Source organism: Quercus suber, unplaced genomic scaffold (genome assembly GCF_002906115.3).
Source record: "Quercus suber isolate HL8 unplaced genomic scaffold, Cork oak 2.0 scaffold_200, whole genome shotgun sequence".
NCBI lineage: Eukaryota > Viridiplantae > Streptophyta > Magnoliopsida > Fagales > Fagaceae > Quercus > Quercus suber.
The window spans coordinates 516,412-542,552 of record NW_027069658.1 but is presented as its reverse complement, the minus strand read 5'-3'; the positions used below and the strand labels follow the sequence as shown (position 1 = coordinate 542,552).

The window sequence follows — 26,141 nt, the reverse complement described above, 5'->3', positions numbered from 1 at the left end:
TTTTTTTTTTTTTTTTTTTTTTTTTTTTTTTTGTTTTGGGGGTATTTCGGTAATTTTTTAGGTTTTGAGGGTATTTTGGAGAATTTTAGGTTTTGGAGGTATTTTGAACATTTTTAGGTTTAGGGGGTATTTTGGCCATTTTTATGTTTCAGGGGTATTTCGGTCATTTTTTAGTTTTATGGGGTATTTTGGTAATTTTTAGGTTGCACAAGTATTTCTGTCATTTTATAGGTTTAGGGAAATTTTGGTAATTTTTAGGTTTCAGGGGTATTTCAGTCATTTTTTACGTTTTGGGGTATTTTGGTAATTTTTTAGGTTTTAAGGGTACTTTGGTCATTTTATAGGTTTTAAGGATATTTCGGTCATTTTTTTAGGTTTATGGGGTATTTTGGTAATTTTTATATTTCGGGAGTATTTTGGTCATTTTATATGTTTCGGGGTTATTTCGGTCATTTTCTAGGTTTAAGGGGTATTTTGGTAATTTTTAGGTTTCGGTGCTATTTTTGTCATTTTATAGGTTTCAGGAGTATTTCGGTCATTTTTTAGTTTTATGGTGTATTTTGGAAATATTTAGATTTTAGGGGTATTTTGGTCATTTTCTAAGTTTCAGGAGTATTTTGGTAATTTTATGGTTTTTGGGGTATTTTAGTCATTTTTTAAGTTTCATGGGTGTTAGGTTTTTAATATTTTGTTTATGTTGGCAAACTGAGAACAAAAACATGTCTAGATTAAGTGTTAGACATTGCTCAATATTGTATAGATCAAGCTTTAAGAACATTCAAGCTATAGGAAAAAAAAAAAAAAAAAAACTAAGGTTCTGTGAAGCTCGACCAATCGAAGAATAGACTCGACCGATTGAAAATCGTAGAAAAATAGATTCTACAGATTTTGAATCAGGCACAAGCTAATGAAAATGTTTAAGGTTTCAGTCCAAAGCTTCTAAGTATAAAAGGAAAACCCTAACTATGTTTTGAAGACTCTTGGAAGACTTTTGAGTTACTCCTGTGAGATCTGAGTGGTTTTATAACCTTCTAACTCTACAAGTGTCTAAAGGAATAAGATCTACAATCAAGTGCTTGTGGAATCTAGTTGTTGCTACAAGATCAACAACTAGTAATCTAAACCTCTAAGTGGGATCTCAAAGTCATAAGCGTGGGAGTTTGTGTTCAACAAATCCAAGAGAGAAGAGTCCACGAAGTCAGAGCTTGCACGTGGTCATATCAGTAAGTTCTACTAGAGGTAGTAATAAATTTAGGGTTAAATCTTTTGTAAACTTCAATTCTTTCTAGTGGATTTGTTTACCTTGAGGATAGATAGGTCAAATCTTCTCCAAATTTTTACCCTGAGATGGTTCGTTTCATTAGTTTTTCTAGGTGATCATATTTGTGTGTTATCTTCTTTTCTGCTTGTGCATGATATGGTATTTTGTTGTTTAACATACATCTCATAATGAACCTAAGTAACTACTTGGTTTATTCACTAGGTTTAAACAATCTATTTTAAAGGGGTCTAAACAAACAAACAATGGGGCATTTTGGTTATTTTTTAAGTTACGGGGGTATTTCAGTCATTTTCTAGAAATTTAGATTTTTTGTTGTTTATTTAAATTTTAGATGGGTTTTAGTGAGTATTAGTGAGTTTATCCATTAAGATCCATATAATTAAATAACCTAATGCGTCTTTACCCATTTAACCCAAATATTCAAATGGGTTGGGTTAAAATTTATCCAAACTAGGTTGGTAATAGGTGGGTTCATGGATATGGATAAAAATTGTCATCCCTAGTTACAATGAACCATAACATTAATATATATATATATATATATTATAAACTAAACTCTAGACATATAGTATGAGTACGAGACTTGCCTTTCACACAAAGTAGGTAGACTTAGGCCTGCTACATTGGTCTAATATGTCTAATATATTTTTAACAAAATACAATAATACATCCTCTATAGGAATTAATGCATCTCTCTTTAGATCTTTCAGGTTAGATATTACAATTCTCTATGTTTACAATAAACAAACATAAAAATAAAATAAAATAAAATAAAATTAGAAAGAGAGAAAAAAAGATGCTTGTTGAATGGTCTTTGCCGTGATCGATAGGAAATGAAAGTGAGATATTAACAACTTACTCAATTGTCTTTGTGGAATTTTTGTTTTCTTTGGTCCAAGTTGTAGAACTATTAGTTCGATAAGAAAGAGATGCTTAAGATCACAAAAAGTTCGTGGGTCATCATGAAATTATCAAGGAAAAATTACAAAGAGCTGCATTCCTATTTTTGTGGTCGAAAACACGCGTCAGGTCAGGACAGGGATCAAAGTAGGCAGGTCAATTTGGATTATTGCTAGGCCGCATGGTATATACTATTCAATCTTAATTATTTATGCAACTAGTCCTTATGATTGATGTCTAATATATATTTATGTCTGTTTTCATTTCTTTCCTTCTCCCTACGTTACGTTGTCTCTAGTCAGTAGCTAAGATGCTAGTGTTTTTTGTTAACCAAATTGATATATTTCTACTAGTCAGCGATTCATGAATTTCTTTTGATTCATGCCAATGATTCTTGGGTCTGTTGGTTCTTTGGAGATGTCCAAGATTTGAACCCCCTCCTCAACTTAAATTATTTTTATTTATTTTTTAATTCTTCATTGATTCGTTAATTGAGTTTAACTTCCAAATTGAAAGATTGACGTGGTATCATATTGAATCCAAATTAAAATCCCAAATTGAATCCAAAAAATTTCAAGAATTACATTTTTTACCTTGAGATCATCGAATCATGGTGATTCATTTAATTTGTCATGATTGGATATCAGATTAACCAACTAAATTAAGAGCCAAAATAACCAATGCCATATTTGACCAAGTTTCATCGGGTTGAATAATGGTCAAACGAACTCAAAAATTATAAACAAGCAATTCAAATATGTAACATTTGTAGTATCTTTAACATTTTACCTAGGACATGTTTGGTAGACGGTAACAGTAGTTACATAGGAATAGGAATATGCATTATAAGAAATATAAGATATTGTAATGTAATACTTATTACTATTCATTTATTTGGCGACAACACAATAATAGAACCTTGAAGATAATGGAATAAAAGTATTTTAAATCAAACTTAAAATATATTTTAGGAAATATCTTACTAATTGTACTTCCTAAAAAACATATTTTTTAAATTTAAAAGAGAGATTAGTTATTTTTTTATGAATTTTTATTTTCATAATTGTTATGTGCATATAGAAAGTTTGTTTACTATTAGGAGTTCAAATCTTCTGTTCCACTTTTCCTGCTCTACTCTATACTCCACCAATAAATACTTGCCACGTGTTCACCTAATTAATTAAATACTACTATATGCAAACTTTCAAAAAACAAAAGATCTGTCTTTTAAATACTTTCAAAAAACTTTCTATATGGCAAGTATTTATTGGTAGAGTATAAAGTGGAGTAGGAAAAGTGAGACATAAGATTTGGATTCTACTATTAGATCTAAGAGTCAAAAAACACTCATAGTATTATCATTATTACTCCCTAAAAATTAGTGATTTACGCAATAACTCTTCTTATTATTATTATTATTATTTTTTTTTTTGTCCATATCATTGTCTTCTTCCTCTTGTCTCTCTTTTTGCACTATGCTTTTAGGCCTCCATCATGAATGGTGGTTGGAATAATTCTGAAAATAACATCTCAAGTCTTTTCTTCTTCTTAGACTCGTTGTTGGAAAAAATTTCTGAAAATAACTCTCAAGTCCTTTTCTTCTTGCTAGGCTCGCTGTTGAAAGAATTCTGAATATAACGTCTCTATATATAAACAAAATATTTTAGTCAAGATTCTCTCTTAAAGTTAATGTGAAAGTTCTTCTCATGGTTCCTCCACAAAGAAATTTCTTCAACAGAAAACGCGTCATCCGCTTAAAAACTCCTTTATAGATACAAGACTATTATTAATGGTGGTAATGGAAATTCAAATTTAAGAAATATCTTTTCACTGCAATAGTTTTAGAGCACATGTGGTCTCCTCAACGTCAACTATGAAATTACTTAGTAACACCAGACAAATAAACAAAAGAGAGCTCTGTGGCTGCTTTCCGACCCAACTATGAGAATTTTATGAATGGTGGAGGCTTAAAAGTATAGTGCAAAAAGAAAGACAAGAGAAAGAAGATGATGATATGGACGAGAAAAAAAAAAAGAGTTTTTTTTTTTTTTTTTAATTATTATGAAGAGTTAATGCCTAAATCACTAATTTCTAGGGAGTGTTTTTTGACCGTTAGATTTAATAGTAATCAATGGTTTACAAAAGGTGTAACTCTTATGAAGTTACACCAAGAGTAACTTGAACCCATCTCAAAAACATAACCAAACTACTAAATAGAAAATCATAAGAATAACTATTACATTACAGTGCTTATTACAATCTACCAAACGTACCCCAGTTAAAAATATATAAATCTCATTATGTTGACAGCTCAACTCCGGTCAATATATATTTAAATAATGAATTTAAAATAAATAAATATATATATATATATATATATATATCAAATATAGCTTGGCCTCAAACATGGAAGCTGCATTTTTTTTTTTCCTCTTAGCGAGTTATAAACATTTTTTTTAATGGGAAGTCTTGTGGTGAGTTGTGAGTCTTGCGACAATGATTAAGCATAACTTATTCAACGGCAGACTCGTCAGTTTTCTTCGAATAGATGGAATAGCAAATTGCATGGCATGAAATTATCTGCAATCACAGATTCACAGTAGTCCAACGTAGTTTTTGTTACGTAATCCATATGGCGGGCACAAGAAACATGTTACAATTACCTACAATATTGCCAGGGGCGGCTCACTTTTGAACTGGAAAAAATTATTCTTATATATAAATTAAAAGAAATTATGATTTTTTTTTATCTTCCAAATAAAAAAATAAAAAAATTTGTGACCACCCTAAATTTTGTTAGGCACAACATAATTAAAATTTGAACAAAGTTTGCAACATTCTTGGTCGTAGACTAAAACTAAAACTCTACTCAATATATTTTTATTGGATGTAAATTTTGACAAATTTACATTTGAATTTTATTTTCTTTTTATATTTTTTATACTTGCAAAATTTCAAGAATATAAAATATTAATAATTATGTCATCAAAACAAATAAGTTTATAGATAAAATAATAAATAACATTTGATTGAAATGGAATTTGACATGTATTTTAAGAACATAAAGACCCTAAATTTGACATGTGACCACCCTAAATTTTGTTAGGCAAAACATAATTAAAACTTGAACAAAGTTTGCAACATACTTGACCATAGACTAAAACTAAAACTCTACTCAATATTTTTATTGGATGTAAATTTTGACAAATTTACATTTGAATTATATATTTTTTTATATCTTTTATACTTGCAAAATTTCAAGAATATAAAATATCAATAATTATATCATCAAAACAAATAAGTTTATGGATTAAATAATAAATAACATCTGATTGACATGAAATTTAACATGTATTTTAAGAACATAAAGAGTATGCAATTTAATGTTTAGATTTTTAAAATATTTAGCCATGTTAATTTTTTTAGTGAGAGTGATAGTCTTAGATTACAGCTAAGTTTGTAAAACTTTGTTTTTAAACTTTAGTCATCTTAACAATGTATTAGGTTCTTACAAACAAAAAGGAAAAAGCTAAGAAATTTTTTATTTAACTAAAATTTTGAAAAAGATGTAGTTTGCAACATTAATAATGAGATTATTATGTAATAATTTTAAAATAAGAAAATTCTTAAAAGGAAATTTTAAAAATTTATGTATTTGTGTGTATTTTTTCCTTCAATATTTGAAGTTCTCTTTTTATCAAATTTTATATCATTTAAATTTTTAACGACCCTTCCAAAAAAGTTTCAAAAGCAGCCATTGAAAATTGCCATCGATAAAAAATGGACATGAGATATTAACAACTTTTTTTTTTTTTGACGGTAACGATAGAATATTATTGAGTTAAAAGTATAAAATTACAAAGCTAATGCCTGGCCCACGTGATACAACATATTGAGGGATTGACTTGGCAGGGGTAAGCATGGGAAAATACGTATCATGTCACACTACAAACAGCATTACATACAAAGAGAATGAAACACTGGTGCACATCATCAGTTGTTGAGTCTCAGGTACTCTTGTAGTAGTGTCATTGTGGAAATTTTGTTTTCGGTCCAAGTTGTTGAACTTTTCTGCTCAAAAAAAAAAAAAGAAAAAAAAATGCTCAAAAATCAATTAGATAGAAAATGATGCTTAGGATCACAGAAAGTTCAAATTAACAACTTACTCATTTGTTTTTGTGGAAATTTTGTTTTCGGTCCAAGTTGTTGAACTATTCTGCTCAAAAAAAAAAAAAAAGATGCTGAAAAATTAATTAGATAGAAAGTGATGCTTAGGATCACCGAAAGTTCAAATTAATAACTTACTCATTTGTCTTTGTGGAAATTTTGTTTTCGGTCCAAGTTGTTGAACTATTCTGCTCCAAAAAAAAAAAAAAAAGATGCTGAAAAATTAATTAGATAGAAAGTGATGCTTAGGATCACAGAAAGTTCAAATTATCAAGGATAAATTACAAAGAGCTGGTTTCCTATTTTTCAGGTCGAAAACTCGTGGCAGGCCCGGACGGGGATCAGAGCAGAAAGGTCGATTTGGATTATCGCTCGGTCGCCTGATATATACTACTCAATCTCAATTAGCTACTAGTCTTTTTTTTTTTTTTGGGTGGCTGAATAACTACTACTAGTCCTTTTGATGGCTATATATAACTTTCAAACTAAAAGATTGAAGTGGTATCATATTTTGTTTGTCATTATTGTAGGTGTTGAAATCCCAAATTGAATCTAAAAATTTTCAAGAATTACATTTTTTACCTCGGGATCATGCGGATCATGGTGGTTGATTTAATTGGTCCTGACTGGATGTCAGATTAACCAGCTTCATAAATTAAGAGCCAAAATAACCAACGCCCCATTGGACCAAGTTTCAGCGGGTTGACTAAAGGTCAAACAATTCAAATATCAAATGCAATAACATTTGTAGTAACTTTAACATTCTCAACAAAAAAAGAAAAAAAAAAAAAAGGACAAAAAAAAAAAGTAGTAACTTTAACATTTTACCTATTAGAAAAGGTCTAACACCCATTATGTTGACAGCTCAAACTGTTGGTCAATATTTCAATAATGAATTCTTAAACAAAAATATCAAATTTAGCTTGGCCTCAAACACGAAAGCTGCATTTTTTTCCTCTTAATGAGTTATGAACATTTTTTTTTTAGTAAATCTCTTGGTGAGTTATGAATCTTGTGACAATTATTAAGCATATTGGGATTGGACACAACCAAGGGAGTCGCCACCTAGTTATATGGTCTAGGAATCATGAATATAGCGTCCTTTCGGGAAAGGACCTTTGATCTTGCTACCAGAATATGGATTCAAAGTTTAGTTACGGTTTTGGGAAGGTGTTAGGCACCCAAGACCATATAACCCTAGGGTTGGCTTCCACTCATTGTGTTTTACATTTTAATCCTATTAAAGGCACACTCAATATTGTTATTTTAAATTCACACACACTAGCATTCATCTAGCAATCAACATGGCATTTCAACTCAAAACCCTAACATACATCTATTATGGCAACTCACATCAAGCTTAGCACACATCTATCATGCATATCATTCACCTAGCATCATCTAGCTTCATATCATCATATCACATCTAGGGGTGGCAATTCGTGTTCGCAGATTGGGTTCGTGTCATGTCAAGCAATGAGTATTCGGCTATATGGGTAGACTCGAACCTGACCTGTTTATTAAACAAGTTGACCCACCTCGACACGTTTAACTTGTTTAATTAACAAGTCATGTAAACATTAATACGTATGACCCATTTAATAATCTATTTGATTAATAAGTCATACCTATCCTATATAATTTTTATCAATTCCCATATATCTAAAATCAAAATACAATTACAACTATAAGTATAGTAATAAACATATTAAAAACAACCATAAATTAAGCAATAATATCAAAATAACTAACAATTTTATAAGTTAAATGGGTCAAACGAGTCAAATAGATTCGCATGTTGAACATGAACATAACCACTGTTACTGCTGATTTGGAGAGATAAGACTGCTACTGGTTCCGGTCAATATCGGTTAATATGAAGAATTGTCATTTTGTTAGTTTTATTTTTTTGCTTATTATATTTTTTTTAATAGATGTTGTATGTGATACTGAGTTTGCAATTTGGTTCTCTTTTCAGTGAAAATATACCAATAGTCAATTTACTAGAATGATGTGGCTAAGATTTCAAGCATCTAGAATTTGAGGCAATCGCAATGAAGAGGAAGAGTGCCTTAGAAAGTTTAAGGATTCATGGCTTGGAACTAAAGTGATCTATTAGCATATATTTGGTATTTCCATGTGGTCTTTGTGGATATTGGCCATGGTATTTGTAAAATTATCTTAAAACTGTAGCGAAGAATAGGTTGCAGTGGTTGAAGGTTACTATAAACTGTGCAATGTTTTTTATGATAGTGTTGCAACTTTTGAGAATATAAGAAGAATGCAATTACCATAATACAAATTTATTTTTTGAAAAATCTGAATGTGTAAATCAAGTGGTTTTTAAACTAAAGCAAATCTTATTTGGATCCATTTAACTTATACGCTAGATTTTATTGCACATTTTTGCAAATGTAAAAGCAAGTAATTTGGGCCCCAAATATCAAAAAGAGGGCTAATATGGATATATCCAATAAAACTATAATTATGGTCTGTTTGGATCCATTTATTTTGCTGAAACTAAAAAGTTTTTATAAAAAGTATTGTAGATAAATATAAAAGTTAGCTGAAATAATACAGTAGGATCCATAAATAGTACCAAAAAATGCAGTGGGGTCCATGAATAGTAGAAAAAATAAACTGAATAGTAAAATAAGCTGGCTTTTTAATTTGAAGCCAAACGCACACTTAGATATAGAACACGAACTTCAGATACTCTAGAAAAACTAGTAGACAATTATATTTATATATCTCCTCCAATATGTCATTGTGCAGCTTTCTTGCCGAAATTGTACTTCGGAGCACATATAATAAGCTGTGGCTACCAATTGGAGTTGCAACCTATTTTAGAAGACATTTTCTACCTACAAATCACATAAAATAAGCTTCTTCTTTTTTTTCTTTTTTGTAAAATTTCTAATATTCATGATTGCTAAGATAATATTTGTGCATAGATGGTCTAGAAGTGTAGAGCCTTCTTTTCTATTTTATTAAATGTTGAAAATTTCATTCATTTTAATTCCGGGTTTATGCATGTGCCAATCAAATAAAAAATTAATTGAAGTATGTAATAAGATCTAGCACCAAAAAGTGAGCCCATCCACACCCCCACATATTCTAACATGGCTTAATTTGCCTCTACAATTACATTAACTAATTATAAAATTAATAAATTTAGCATTTACATATTAGGCGTTGTAAAATAATTGGAAGGCTCGACAAAAGATGTTGCATCATAATCTTCTTCACTATACACTGTCATATATATAAGTGGATGGAATTTTTAGAATATATTTTTATAATCCAAATATTGTTTACCTTATGAGTTTGTTGTATATTATTGTAGTTATGTCATTGGACAAAAGCATATTATTTATGGACAAAATACTAATCAATTAACAATCACATTAAAAACAACATAGAATATCCTCATCGCATGCGCTCCTTGTGTGCATGAGGCTCTTTTTTTTTTTTTTTTTTTGGTTTAGTGTCATAAATTTCGATATATCACAATTTGAGCATAAATTTTGATTTATCAAAATTTGAGATTTAAGTGTATGTTCGATACTTCGACCATATTATGCATTTGAGAACTATTGAAACAACGGAGTGTTATGAGTTTAGCTCCAAAAAATGAACACATCCACACAAGAATATATAATTAAAAAAAAAAATTGTTGTTCTTTTTCTGAAATTAGCCTCATGACACTTCAATGTATCAGTAGTTCTCAAATGCATAATATGATCAAATATATATTTCAATCTCAAATTGTGATAAATACAAAATTATGCCACTAAACCAAAAAAAAAAAAAAAAAAAAAAGCCCATGCACATGCAGAACACATATGATGAGGCTAGTATAATTTTTTTTTTCTTTTTTTGAGCTAATATGATAGAGAAGCTAGTATAATTATATGAGTTAGAAAATGTCAAAATAGTCTATGGTAAATAGATAGCAGTCAGAAATAGAGAAAAATGCTAGAGAATTAGGAAAATTTTCAAATAATGTTAAGTGAAATTTGTATTTTTTTATTAAATTGAATATTTTAAAAAGGTTTTAATAGCTCCTTGTATTAGCCAAAACTTTGGGGGTAATTTATGTATTTTATTTGAATGAATAATGCTAAAGTTACAAACTATTTTATAACAATTTTACAAATTGTTGCAACAAATTCTTACTAGCTTTTATTTGGTTCTTACTAACATCATTTTTATTTATTTATAATAATCATTACTACATTAGTAATTTGTAACTCAGGCATTTTCCTTATTTGAATAAAACACACACAAAAGAAGCTCTAATAAACAGTGAAAGGTCATGGGTTTTGGAAAAATAGTAGGGAAAAAAGAAAGAAAGAAAAAGAGGGGGAGGACTCAAACTCATCACTTCATCCATGATCAGTAATCAAAATAATAATCCCACACAAGCCGCTCGATCAAACTCACAGCCATACCCAAATATAATCACCATGAATAACTCTGTTAGCTCCTGAAGCAATAAACAATGTCACCCTGTGTAACACATGTAAGCCACCTAACTGCAAAGTCTTTGGTGCAGTACATCGTTGCCAGTCAATGTGGGGAGCTTCACCGCTAAAGCTCATCCAAATCGGAACTTGGTACGTTTCTATATACTCATCACCTAAATGTCCTTAATTTGATTTGCTGCTTGCACTTGTGACCTAACAACTATTCATGAGTGTTTTCGAGTACATGACATATTTAGATAATTTAATGATAATATGAATTGGTAAATTATATTATTATGAGTTCATCAAAAAAATATTATATTATTATGAATCAAAAGAATTTCCTTCAGATCGATATGAATGAAATTTTGAGAGATGTAAACCTTATAAAATTAAAAATCTTTAATTTATTTTTTTAATGCTATAATATATATATATATAATTTTTTTCCCCTTTTCCGAGAAGAATAAAATCTACATGCAGAGACCGTTTGGGTGTGGCATTTGCGTTTTGCGTTTGTGAGTTTTGCATTTTCTGTTTTGTTTTTTTTTTTTTTTTTTGGGTTTTCAAGAGTTTCAAGTGTAGTGCAGCTACTGTTTAATGAACAGTAGCCGCATTATTTGACTTTCGGCCAATGAACAGTGCACCGAGCACTGTTCATAGGACCCACAATTCTCAATTTTTATCAATTTTTTCATAAAAATGGGTCCCACGGCATTATTCACACATTTAAATATTATTTTGTTACAGTATTTTTAGTTTTCAGTTTTCAGCTGAATCCAAACGAACCTTTAGATTGAGGGAACTTTGACTCAGTTTTTTTAAAAGTGATTCGGTCCATGACTTGATTATAAAAAAGAAGCCCACTCTGTCTTATATCTCATGCAATAAAGGCCATATCTTTCAGGCAACATAAAGTCTAGCCCAATCTAATTTTCCAATATAGCCCACTTCCTCTTCCTATTAAATTGGAGTCCAAAGTAACCATGAACTCAACTATAGGTCAAGTATTCATGCTTTCCTCTAAAAAAAAAAAAAAAAAAAAAAAAAAAAAAGCTCAAGTGTTCGTGCAAAAATATAATTTTAAGATACAAGATGGGAAAAATAATTTGTGGACAGTGGGAGACACTTTTTGCACTCCCCCCTCATAATATTCTTTGATTAACAAAAATTAAAAGGTTTTTGGCCTCTCTTGCATATTTACGAATATCCTATATTTTGTTTGTTTTAATACTTTTATCAATTTTTGAATTCGTATTTTTATAAATTTTTTAAAATTATAAATTTTTTTAGAATCAAAATTATTAATTAGTAATATGTTATTTGGACCTTTTTATTTATTTATAATATCATGTTATTATGTGCCATATCACTTATCAATTTGTAGATATAGACCTACGTAATTGTATGCTATAATTACAAACATTGTGTTCGTAATCACATACATTTCATAACATCGTGAGATTAGAGTTAAAATTGAGAGAGAGAGAGAGAGAGAGAGAGAGAGAGAGAGATATGATGATAATGATATTATATTTATGTAATATGATGTTGGATCACTATTTAGTGAGCAAGATAAGTAACGTAGTGTTTGTTAATTTCACATTTCTCTGGAGTTAATCAACTTGTGAATTTTATACAGTAAGAATTCTCAAGATGGGATTGTTATTTTGGCAAGTAGTGATCTATACGATTTTTCATATCATAATATAACTGTTAGGCCCCGTAATTTATATATATATATATATATATATATATTTTTTTTTTTTTACTTTGTCATTGCTTATAGAGTTTAATAACAAGGGGTTTTATTTCTCCAGTTATTTTCTCACAAAAATAAAATAAAATAAATGATAGCCTTTAATTCCCAAAATCTTAAATAAAATTAAATATTTTAAAAAGAAAAAAGTTTTTATACAATTTAGGTTGCAGGAATTTTTATGCCACCCACTACTTATGTGCTTGTTAAAAAAACTATCCGTGTGTATTTATAGTCACATTACATTTTTAATAAGTCATGTGATTTGGGGTAAATGGGGCGTCCAGAATATGACATATTTATTAAGTTGTTACTTTAGAATCTATATTTTTGTTTTTCTTCGCCCAAAAAAAAAAAAAAATCCAAATTATTGAATTATTGTTTTATTTTTTATTTTTATGATAGGATCCAAATTATTGTTATTCACTAATTATCTGCAAAAACCCCCATCAAAAAAAAAAAAAAAAAAAATTATCTGCATAAACAACTGAAAATCTTGATATATTACATGCTACAACCCCATTACACTCAGGTTTCCAAAAAAAAATAAAAATGGCCCTTTAGGACCATCATAAATAGATCTTTTAACACACTGTAATTAATTGAAGGGACAAAACTAAGTCTTGCCCTAATTGAAGTACAATATGAAGTATGAACTGACAAAAATTACAGAAAGCAGAACAGGTTCAAAATCCAATACACATTTCCATCTTGGAAAACATTTTATCTTGCTAAAGGATTGAGTGCAGTCGACACATTGATGTTGATCATGTCAAATGAATCTTTTGATTCATCCTAATATCGGCCTTTCCTTTGAGCTAATTCAGTTTCCACGCACTCCTTCAGTTCTGCCACTACCTGATCCATGGTTGGCCTTTTACTGGAAGTTGGAGATAAACAAAGCATTGCTATTTCAACAGCTTTCTACACAGAGTTGACGTTGTAATTTCCATCCAACTTTGGATCAACACTATTTTTTATATCCCCTTTAGCAAGCATGGAACTCACCCATTGACTTATGTGAGTCCTTTCTTTGGATCTTTCTATCACAAGTCGATTCGTGATTATCTCCAAAAGCACAACTCCAAAACTATATACATCACTTTTCTCAGTTAACCAATTGGTTACATAGTACCTACAAGTGATAGTATGTTGTCAATTAAATTTTGTTGCAATGTTATTTTTTATAAATTCTGTAACTCTTTTGATATCAAGTTTGTGTTTGGTATGGATGAAATTTCCCAGTTTATTTTACTATTCAGCTTATTTTTTATACTATTTATGGGCTCCATTACACTTTTTGGTACTACTCATGGGTTTCACTGTACTATTTCAACTAACTTTTACCTTTATTTATAATACTTTCAGCAAAAAAATTTCAGTTTCAGTAATATAAGCAGATCCCAAATAGACTTGAAATGTATCAAGATTTGAATGCATTTCTTTGGTTCGGAAGAGGCAATGCCACATAAGACCAAATTCCAAAGTCTTCCTTCTATATTCCTTTATTAAATTTACATTAAGATAATTTCATTATTGTCTATAATTGTCAAATTTGTATTTATTTCATTTCAGAACTGGTGACACTTTTTGGATTATAAACTTAGAAGATGATAAGTAAATTAACTAAATGAAATACTCATTCAGGGTCTAGGTACCCAGGGGTGCCAGCAACAACAGTTGAGACATGAGTGCCACCATCAGTTGGGAAAATCTTGGATAGACCAAAATCAGCTAGTTTGGCACGAAAGTTTTCATTCAATAAGATGTTTGTTGTCTTCACATCTCTATGAATTATAGGTGGCTTACAACCATGATGCAAATACTCCAATCCTACATTTGACAATGCAAATCATTTATAAACACACGATGAAACACCATAAGGAAGAATTATGCAAATCAAATCATTGCTAACCTTGTGCTGCATCCATTGCTATTTGAAGTCTCTCTTCCCAACTCAAGATATTTGTATTCTCACCTGCATCCGTAAATTCAATGACTTAAGTCTTTTTGGCTGTGTTATTCAACTGAAGCAACCTTTGATCATATGGGGATTAACATAAGGAATTTTCAGTGAGGGAAATTACTAATATGTTACTAATAAATGAAAATTTTCTTTGCTACGGAGAATAAATTGATGGGCTAAGAATTTTGGGTCTTTGCTAGACACTTCAATTATGACCAAACCTGAAAGATGTGCTTCTAAGCCTCCGTTGGCCATGTACTCATAAACAAGCCCCATGTTTGTTCCTTCATAGCAATACCCGACAAGGGTAGTTAAGTTTTTATGATGAACTCTCATAAGAAGTTTTACCTGTAATCCAAAAATTATCATCTTAGTTAATTTAACTTAAAAAGCTATGTTCGTATCTATCATAGGAGCTCAAGAATTTAAATTGTAGTTGCTTGCCTCTGCTTGAAATTGCTGATATCCTTGAACTGATGATGCAGAGAGCATTTTCACTGCCACTTGAGTGTCATCAATGCAGCCATGGAAAACTGTTCCAAATCCACCCTTACCAAGAATTCTCTCAAAGTTGTTGGTAATTCTTAGGAGATCAGGATATGCAAATTGCCGTTGTATTGACTCCAATGATTGATTCTGGACGCTGGGTTCGAGATCTACTTTGGCAACTGCAAGATCATCATGAGCATGATAAGCAAACGTCTGAGGTGAATGTTCTTTGTTTACATGAATGTATGACTTATATTTAAAATTTTAACCTTTAGTCGTATGTTGCTGTTTCCCGCTTCTTAGCCCCCACAAGATGGCCACAAGAGTTAACGAGAGGATGAACAATCCACCAACTGATGCTACAATTGGAACGGCAATTTTCTTCTTCTTCTTGTTGCATGAACCAGATCCACAAAAATTTGAATTTTCATCCACACTAGCATTGACAACAGGGTTGGGCAAAACAATAAAAATTAAGGCAAGGAATTACAATTAATTGTAGTTTCTTTTTTATGTATCATAGAAATTATTGCAACTCATGCTTTAGCTTCTATAGAGATATTAGATATGTACGTTTTTAGAACCCTTACCAGAATATGTTTAACCTAATATTATACTAAGTTGATTAACAAGAATGTTATTCAAGATTAGGTTAAACACAAATAAGCAATAAATAATAAAGCAGAAAAAAATAAATAACACAAAGATCTGATGACCCAGGAAAACCAAACCAATAAAATACCTGAGAATGATTTAACCTATCTATCTTCAAGGTAAAACAGATCCACTATGAAAGAATTGAAGTTTATACAATAAAACTTAGACCACTAACATCCTATTGCTACCTCGAATAGAAAACTTACTACCATGACCACATGATAGCTCCAAGTCCACAGACTATTTCTTTCTTTGATCCACAGCAACCACAAGTTCTCATACTTGTGACTTTGAGACTCCACTCAAAGGTTTCAAATCTTCTATAAGTTCTTTATGCAGCAACTAAAACGATCACCAAGTTCTTGACATGAATCTTGATCTTAATAGCCCTAGGTGTGTATGAAGGTAAATACTTCTAGATCTCATAAGAGATTCAACACACAACACATCAAAGACTTCTAAAACGTAGCTAGGATTTTTCCTTTTATACTTAGAGTAAAACATAAAACCCTACACATCAAACCGAACTTGGGCTAAGTTGGAAAATTCTGCAGAAAATTAATCTGCACGAGGTTCAATCGATCGAGTCTAATTTTCGATCAATCGAACCTTGCAGATTTACACCAACAGATCCTGCAATCACTCAATTTCAATTTTACAATTAAACACACTTTGAGCAGCCTAAATCTAGACTCTAAGTTTTTATCATGGTTTGCCAATACATTACAAATTGTAGTTCTAATACATTTAGTTCCTAAAGTCTTAGAACCTAACAAGATAGTTTATTATTCTACGCAAAAGGAAAGTAAGGAAAATTATGACAATAAAAAGCTCATGGTCTTTGACAAAACTCATACCTTAACAAGAGTGAACCCTTCTCCGATCTTTCAATGAGCTTAGCTGGAATTGAACCATTAAGTTGGTTTTGTTTTAAGTTTCTGCAAGAATAGATTAAATATGATTTTCCTCTTATCTAACCATGAAATTTGTATTATCAAATCCAAGCAACGTACAAGACCCTCAAGTATTTTAATTGACTTAAAAACTCTGGCACCGATCCCGTTAAGATATTGTTTGATAAATCCCCGAAATCAGCAAATCACTTTCATTCAATATTGATAGTCATAAAATCTGACACCTGATTCTGTAGTCATTATAGTGTTTCAATTTTTTTTAAATAATTTTTTTTATAATGTAAAATTGTAAATACTTACTAGTATTGTAACATTACGAGGTTTGATATATCAACCGATATTTCTCCGATCGATCCACTTGAGGACAAATTCCTGAGTAAATTTTGCATTTTACAATAAGCTAGTTAGTTGATGCTTCAAAATAACTTTGAAAGTCAAAAGGGCTTAATATGAATGAAAAAACTTACAAGGATATTATTCGAGGGGGATTATAATCCTCATAGCCACAATTAAGACCTTCCCACGAGTATGCTTGTGGGGCACACGGATCTCCATGCCAATTCCTCTCCACTCCGTACGTTTACTTGAGGTTTGTTATGGCACCAACTAATAGTGAAAACTGAGAAAAATATGTGTGGAACCAAAAAGTATCTTTTGCAAAAGGCATACCAAGTCACTCGTGTAACAACTCAATAAGTGAATGCCATGTAATTTATAAGTACTTTTTCGTGCATAATAACATACCATCTTGTTGGTCGGTTTCTGATTGTGAGAGATCTTTGACTGTATATATCTCAATTGCATTGATGATTGGTGGAAGTGTTGAATTCCCAGTTTTGAGGATAGAGAAAACATATTTTCCTCCTGTCAAGGCCGCTGTGCTGTACACAGTATCCGTCGACAAGTATCTAGGAGAAAGGGGTCCATACCAGAGTTCTCCATTTATTGTAATGTTGAATGATCTGGACTCATTGGTTCTTAGCTTTACAACTTCAGCAAAGTGCATGTACACATAAAATTCAGAATTTGTGTCAGTTGGCTGCACGTAGAATTTATGAAAGAAATAGAATTGGGAAAAACTGAATCAATTGTATTAATTTAGTTTATGCCTTTATATACATCATTAGGTTCCACTAAGAACGAATAACAGAGGGTGTTAAGTCTAATAACAGAATAACAACCTCTCACACGTGTGACTTACTTTCCTATTCACGTGTCAACACTAATAACAGAAAATAAAACCAAAACTATAGGTCGTATTTCACTATGATACAAACACAGTTACTAAACTACAAGAACTTCAGATATTCCTTCTTGAACCTCTGCTATACATGTTGAATCTTGCTTCTTCTGCTCTCCATGCTTACATAAACTGCCTTGATCTTGATACTCCCCCTCAAGATGGACTATAGGTTGATAAATGTTGATAAGTCCCATCTTGGACAAGAGCTCTGAAAACTGTTTATGACTCAAAGCCTTAGTGAGCAAATTTGCTAATTGGGACTAAGTTCTAACATGAATAAGCTTGATAACCCTCTCCAACACTTTATTCCTCACAACATAATAGTCAATTTCTATATGCTTCGTTCGTTCATGGAAAACAGGGTTAGAACTTATGTGGAGAGCTGCCTGGCTATCACAGAACAGCAATGCTTCTCTACTGTGATTAACTTGAAGATCCTTTAACAAATAGAGAATCCAAACTATCTCACAAGTTGAAACAGCCATTGCCCTATACTCTGCTTCTGCAGAGGATCTGGAAACAGTGGACTGTTTCTTTGATTTCCAGGAAACTAAGGAATCTCCAATGAATATACAATATCCAGTAACTTACCTTTGGGTATCTGGACATGAAGCCTAGTCCGAATCTGTAAAACCTTTCACATGCAACTCTGAATTGGCTGAGAAGAAAATACCTCTGCCAGGTTCATTCTTCAAGTACTGCAGAATCTTTAGTGCTGCTTCAAAGTGTGGTATTATTGGTTTAGCCATAAATTGGCTTAGCTTGTGAACTGCAAAAGTAATATTTGGTCTAGTGATGCTTAGGTATAGTAGCCTTCCCACCAATCTTCGATACTGCCCTGGATCATCAAGTAATAAACCTTCATGTTTGCTGAGTTTTAGGTTCGGATCCATAGGAATTTTGACAGGTTTGCATCCAAGAAGCCCTACATCTTCTAAAATCTCAAGAGCATACTTCCTTTGACACAAGGAGATGCCTTTTTCTGTCCTAGCTACTTCCAAACCAAGAAAATATCTCAATGCACCCAAATCCTTTAACTAAAATTTCTAATTCAACATCACCTTAAACTGATCAACCTGCTCCTTATCATTGCTTGCTATGAGAAGTTCATCAACATATACTAACAAAGCAATGAATGAATCTCCTTGTTGCCTGGTAAAGAGTGAGTAGTCTGCCTTAGATTGAGTGAACCCAAGCTGAATCAGTGTGCTTGAAAATTTTGAAAACCATTGTCTCGAGGCCTGTTTAAGGCCATAGAGAGACTTGTTCAACCTGCATACAAGTTGCTCACCATGCTCCCCCTTGTTGTGAAAACCAGGTGGAAGAGACATGTACACTTCTTCATGTAAGTCACCATGAAGAAATGCATTGTTGACATCAAGTTGGCTAAGAAGCCAACCTTTCACAGCAGCCACAGCAAGCACACACTTCACAGAAACCATTTTGGCAACAAGGCTGAAGGTTTCAAGGTAATCTAATCTTTCCTTTTGAGTAAATCCCTTTTCAACTAGCCTAGCTTTATATCTCTCAATAGACCCATCAGCCTTATATTTAATCCTATAGACCCATTTGCACCCTATAGGATGTTTATCATGAGGCAAAGGAGTGACAGTCCATGTGTTATTGGCTTCCAAGGCAGCAATTTCAGCATCCATGGCAAGATGCCACTTAGGGTTAGTCACTGCTTGTGAAAAATACTGAGGTTCTGTGTTGGTACAAATTGAGCAACAAAAGGATTTGTAGGGAGGAGATAAGTTGGCATAAGAGAGATAAGAAGAAAAAGGGTGTGAAGTACCTGATTGGAACTGATTGGCAATGGATGCTGAGGAAACTTGGTTACAATGATAAGCCTTAAGATAGGATAGAGGTTTAGACACCCTACTAGACTTTTTAGGAGCATCAGAATGCACAATTGGAGTAGCAGCAACATCATGATCAAAGGCATCAGGAAAAGCCTGATCATCTGTGTCAAGATCATGATGAATTTGTACAAAGGAATCAGCATTGACAGAAGAGACAGAATCAAGAAAAACATGAGGAATAGAAGGAATACTAGGCAAAGGAATTAAATCAGATGAAAGAAGAGGATTATTTGAATCAAAAGGAAAAACCTTTTCATGAAAGATGACATCTCTAGAGATGAAAATAGAGTGAGATTGAAGATCAAACAACTTGTAACCTTTGATGTTAAAAGGATATCCTAAGAAAACTGCCTTCCTAGCTCTAGGAGTGAACTTATGCTTATGGGGAGTGACATCAGTAGCAAAACAAAGGTAGCCAAAAGTCCTAAGGTGAGAGTAAGAAGGAAGTTTATTGAAGAGCACCTCATATGGAGACTTATTTTGTAGAAAAGGAGTAGGGAGTCTATTAATCAAATAGACAGCAGTGAGTACACAATCTCTCCAAAAAACAAGAGGAAGTTTGGACTGAATTTGTAAGGCCCTAGTTGTTGCTAAAATGTGCTGATGTTTTCTCTCAACAACTGAATTCTGTTGTGAAGTGTAAACACAGCTTTGTTGATGAATAATTCCTTTAGAATTGTAAAAATCAATCATGTTAAACTCTAAAGCATTATCAGTTCTGATGGTCTTAATTCTGGTTTGAAATTGAGTGTATATCATATTGTAAAATGAGACAATCAAAGGTCTAACTTCTGATTTAGCTTTCATGAGAAAAACCCAAGTAGCCCTTGATGCATCATCAACAATTGTAAGAAAATATCTCTGCCCAGCAGTAATGGAAATGGAAAATGGTCCCCAAACATCCATGTGAACAAGATTAAAAGAATGAATAGCTCTTTTATTGTCAAAAGGAAAGGGTAATCTCTTTTGTTTGGCCAAAGGACATACAATGCAGTCTTTAGTACAACAATTTTGTAAGAAAGGATAAAGATGACTTAAAGAATGAATTTTCATGTCAGATGGATGTCCTAATCTAGAATGCCATAGAGAATACAAGTTGGCATGAGAAACAGTAGAAGAAAAGGCAGTGAAAGAACTGAGCTTATTCTTGAGAAGGAAATCATCAAGAGACTTGGAAGCTTTGGAAAGGCTAGATCCTTGTAACAGATAGAGTCCATCATGCATTTTGCCCATTCCAATCATGTTCCAAGAGGTAAGGGCCTGTATAAAATAGTAATTGGAAAGGAATACAACACAAAGAGCCTAAGAGTGAGTCAAGGCACTAACAGATATCAAGTTAAAAGAAAAGGAAGGTACACAAAGAACATTTGTCAGGGTAATATGTGAGGAAAGCTTAATTGTACCAACATGAGTCACAAGAGCAGCCTCCCCATTAGGCAATTCAACCACAGTGTGTGAAATTGCAGCAAAAGAAGTCAATAAATGCACTGAACAGACTATGTGATCTGTAGCACCAGTATCTATAACCCAAGTTTCCACACCAAAAGCCTTTCTATTCACAACTTTAGCAAAAAAGACTGAATGTGGTGAACAAGAAACATTACCTGCTACAGCATTGGATGGCAAAGAAATAGCATTGACCATGTGACATTCCTGAACTGTTGAAGTTTGATGAACTCCAATTAAGGACAGAAGCTGTTGATACTGATCAGGAGTGAATGCAGGTGCTTGAGCAGTGACAACATTTGGAGCATGATTGTGATCAGCATTTGTAGTCAAGCAAAAACCTTGAAACTGATTTGCAGCTTGATTGTGATTAGTATTTAGAGCCAAACAATGACCTTGAAACTGATTTGCAAGAGTTGAAACTTGATGAGCCATCATATTTTTGTTCTTGAATTTGTAACCCAAGGGAAAACCATGGAATTTGTAACATTTATCCACAGTATGACCTAACTTTCCACAGTGAGTACATAAAGGTCTTTCCTTTCCTCTTGGATTGTTTCCTGAGCTCTTGGTAGCCAAAACCGTAGACTCAACTCTAATAGAATTTGTGACGGATCTTTGCATTTCTTCTTGAATGAACAAGGAATGAGCCTAATTAACAGAAGGCAATGGATCCATGAGCAGAATTTGTGTTCTAACTTGAGAAAACACATCATTGACTCCCATGAGAAACTTCATTGTGGCTTCTTTGGCTTGAAGATCCTTCAATTTCTGATTAATGTTGCACACACACTTACCACAAGTGCATTGGGGAAATGGACTAAGATTCTGAAGCTGATCCCACAAGATTTTAAGTTGAGTGAAATAATCAATGAGTGATTGCTCTCCTTGATGAATCTCAGCAACTTGTTTCTGGATGTTGAAAATCTTGGTGCCATTTCCTTGACTGAATGCATCTCGAAGCTTAGTCCAAATTTCAAGTGCAGTATCCCTGTATATAATACTACCTTGAAGCTTTGGTGATAATGAGTTGATGATCCACGTACCAACTATGTTATCACCACGAATCCATGCTTGAATAGTCGTTGGTGAATTCAACAATGGAGAAGAGATGGTAATAGAACCATCTATAAAACCAAGCTTATTTTTGCCAATCAAAGACTTCCTCACTGATCTTGCCCAAGCAGAGTAGTTTTCTTCTCCAATTAGAGGCTAAGAAGTAAGAACAGCCCCTGGATTTTCTCTAGGATGTAAAAATAGAGGATCATTGAAATGATATGAATCTTGCGAAGAAGATGAAGATTCAGTGGTGGAAGTGTTAGCGGCTGTTGTGTTTGCCATTGAAGCAAAAAAAAAAAAAAAAAAAAAAAAGCTTGAAAGGATTTTGAAAAGCTTGAAGAGAAGCAGCAATGGCGGACAATGATAAAAGAAATTCCCAAATCTGTCAAACCCTAGAATTTTAGGCTTCTAGAATGCTTTAATACCATATGAAAGAAATAGAATTGGGAAAAACTGAATCAATTGTATTAATTTAGTTTATGCCTTTATATACATCATTAGGTTCCACTAAGAACAAATAACAGAGGGTGTTAAGTCTAATAACAGAATAACAACCTCTCACATGTGTGACTTACTTTCCTATTCACGTGTCAACACTAATAACAGAAAATAAAACCAAAACTACAGGTCGTATTTCACTATGATACAAACACAGTTACTAAACTACAAGAACTTTAGATATTCCTTCTTGAACCTCTGCTATACATGTTGAATCTTGCTTCTTCTGCTCTCCATGCTTACATAAACTGCCTTGATCTTGATAGAATTTCATGGGAGCACTCTCATTTATTGGTGTAGCAGCAGTACTCATGACAACATATGGTACCCAGTAAGCATTGTGTCTTTCTGAGTCTACTGTCAGCGAGGTACTTAAAGCTTTCCAATAATTGCAGTCATAGGGTGACCAATAGCGATCATAAACATCATCCTTATACCTAAGTAAACATATATAGTTAGTACAAGCCAGGGGCTAATATAATCTATGTTCAAATTTGAAAGAGACTTAAACTACATATGTGAGTAGCTAGGATGAGATTTTAAACGAAATGACTCACCTGTATCCTTTTTCTGAACCCAAATCAGAGCGCAAGAAGAGTGACAATGATCCAAAATTTGTCACATACGATGAACTGTTTATTGGCCTTAGCTCTAATGCTGATATAAATGGTGTCCCAAGACCAGTGTTTACAAGACAGACTTGTATGTGATTTAGAGATGGTACATGTATGAGCTCCTTGATTACACTAAGGGAAATATTCTCTATTTTGATGGTATCCCACAAATTTGGTTCAAAATGCAGATCAAATTCAGGCAAGTTGCCCTGTCCATCATAATTCCCATAAAAGAAATTTGCTCGGATAATATATTTAGTGCCTTGTGTAATGTTGTTTATGCTGTAACAGTTCCGGATTCCTTGTGGAAAGCTTCTGAGTGTCCACACTTGTTGTTGTAGGCCATCTTTGAATTCAATTGGTATGCTTTTACTTACACCAGTGTCAATGTAGGTCGCATCAGAAATGTAAATTACGCCTGTTGTGGGCTCTGAATAGCTCGAATTTGCTGCTAGTCCACAATCTATGCTTATGAAGCCTGAGACATATATAACAATTCCTCAGCTTTGTTAATCAGATAACCAAAAATTAATTAAATAATATTCCAGGACTTAGGGGCTCGTTTGGTACGTGTATTTAAATAACAGTTTACAGTTTTTTTGGAAATACGTGTGGGTGAAAAAGTGTGTGAAAATACGTGTAATATTGTTTAAAAACTGAAAACATGTGTTTAAAATAATGTACTAAACAGGACATTATCATACTTGATTGATCCTGAGCTTGAACCAAAAGAATGAGAGCCAAACCACCAAACAATGCAGGGATGAAATTTTTGAACCGCCCCATCACAATGTAAACTTCATGCTTATTGGAACAATGTGGGCATATCTTTGCTGCTATCTTGTACTTTATACTGACAAAGTACACTACCAAATTAATTAGTGTAGTTTTAGCAGCCTAGTCAAAGTCTACTGTCCTTGCAATAACAAAGTCAACTGTCCTTGTTACTAGAAGGATTCTCTTTCCAGTCTTTGTTTGTTTCTTTTTTATTATTATTTTTAGAAAAATTCTTAGTTTCATTTTAGACACACAAAATGTATACAATGTTGTAAATGGAATTTAAACACATTTCCTTTAGAAAATAAATGATTTTATTAGTTGAATTAATTGGATTTCAAAATTCTTGTGCAAGTTGAGAGCTCCTCAAATTGTTTAATTCAAATGTGATGCTTAGCAGAGATGCAATGTACCTAGAAATTTACTTTATTATGGTTTCCAAAAATGGGGACCAAAATCCCCTCCAAGTCAATGAGAAAAATGTTAACTCGCAATATGTTAATATGCATAATACTCTTTGAAGTCTGTCCTTATTAGCCAGGAAAATGGAAAACCTAACACAGCAATTGAAGCGTGTGAAAGGGGGTTGATTATTTTTGTCACTGATAACAGACATGACTTCTTTCCATGTCCCATTGCAAACAGGGCATACTTTCATTCAATGGGAGTTTCCAAGCAAAGCAGGAAAGTCTATACTTCCAATCAATGAAAAAATCCTAGCGCCAGTGTTTGTGGCATGTAAGACTCATAACTCGACAATTTCAATTGTTAAAATAATTTTTATGGCAGAATAGAATCAAAGCCAAGGTTGGTCGAATATTGAGTTCCGCTTAGGCTAGCTGTTCGGTTCGCGAGCTACTAAGCCGCGCACAAGATCTTAGACGGGTTTCATCTCCTTTTGAGAACACCTTCTTACTAGATTCGCCCCTTGTATTATGGCTCAATAATTTAGTTTATAATGAGGAATAGGATATGTTCATTCTTTTTGTGTTCACATAATACAAATAATCATTCAATTAAGTTATGTATATTTTGAATTGTTTGTCATTTTTTTTCCTTTTAGTAAATTAGCACCAAGTCATACATTAGTGCAAGGTAAGCAGCACATACCAGCCATCTTCCTCGAACTAATTGTAGGGAGTAGATCCGTAGAAAACTAGCTAGTGAAAGTAAATGAAAAAAGCTAAGTGGAGGCATATGAGTTTCTCCATTGACTCTTAAGTGCATGGACAATTTCCATCTTATTTTCCGTGATCTTTACCAAATAGCCCCACTTTTGAAGAATTTTTATTAACAATGTTGTGGATTTATTGTTTGACTTGCTAAAGTGAACGGTTTAATTTGAAAATGTCAACAGTATTGAGCATTCTCGAGTTTTCTCATATGAAGAAGATTTTGATTTTGAGTCTCTCTCTCGTCTCTCCCATGTAAACAAAAAGATAAGTTGTTGGTGCAAACACAATAATAATGGAAACAACACTAAGAGAAACTGAATAGTACGCTGAATATTATTAATTTAAAGAGAGAAATTACACAACACTATTTAGACTGAGGCGCAGCACTCGCTCTCTTTAAGGAGATTCAAGCCCTTCATTGGCTAATCTTTCTAACCGGTGCAGACCTTCTCTGACTTGTCTCCCCCAGGATACAACAACCCAACAAATGTTGTATGGCTAGAACAACTTCTGCACAAAGTGTTCAAGCCCAAAGCTCCACCAGAAGAACACCTTTCTTTGGCCCGAAATTTCTCAAGTATTTAGGAATATTATTGAATTCACTCTCTCACACAACACTCTTTGCTTTTAACTATTTTCTTCATTCACTCTTGATATGAAATTAGTCCATAGCATAGCCGTATATATAGTCTTCCAACCCTTCACATAACCTACATGTTATTTATTAATTTAGAAAACTTCTCTTAATTTATTTAATCTAACTTACATACAAGTAACTCTTTCTTTAACAAATTATAACTCATCTCTTTATTCATCTTCAGTTATTTTGAGTTTCAACATATTTAATTTAAAATGTACTAACA

The 26,141-nt window shown here is 32.5% G+C and overlaps 1 pseudogene; it reads right to left on the bottom strand.

Moving 5' to 3' along the window:
• Window positions 1-13,337: 13,337 nt before the first annotated feature.
• On the bottom strand, window positions 13,338-24,112 carry LOC112019546 (LRR receptor-like serine/threonine-protein kinase IOS1; annotated as a pseudogene).
• Between the last annotated feature and the right edge of the window lie 2,029 nt (window positions 24,113-26,141).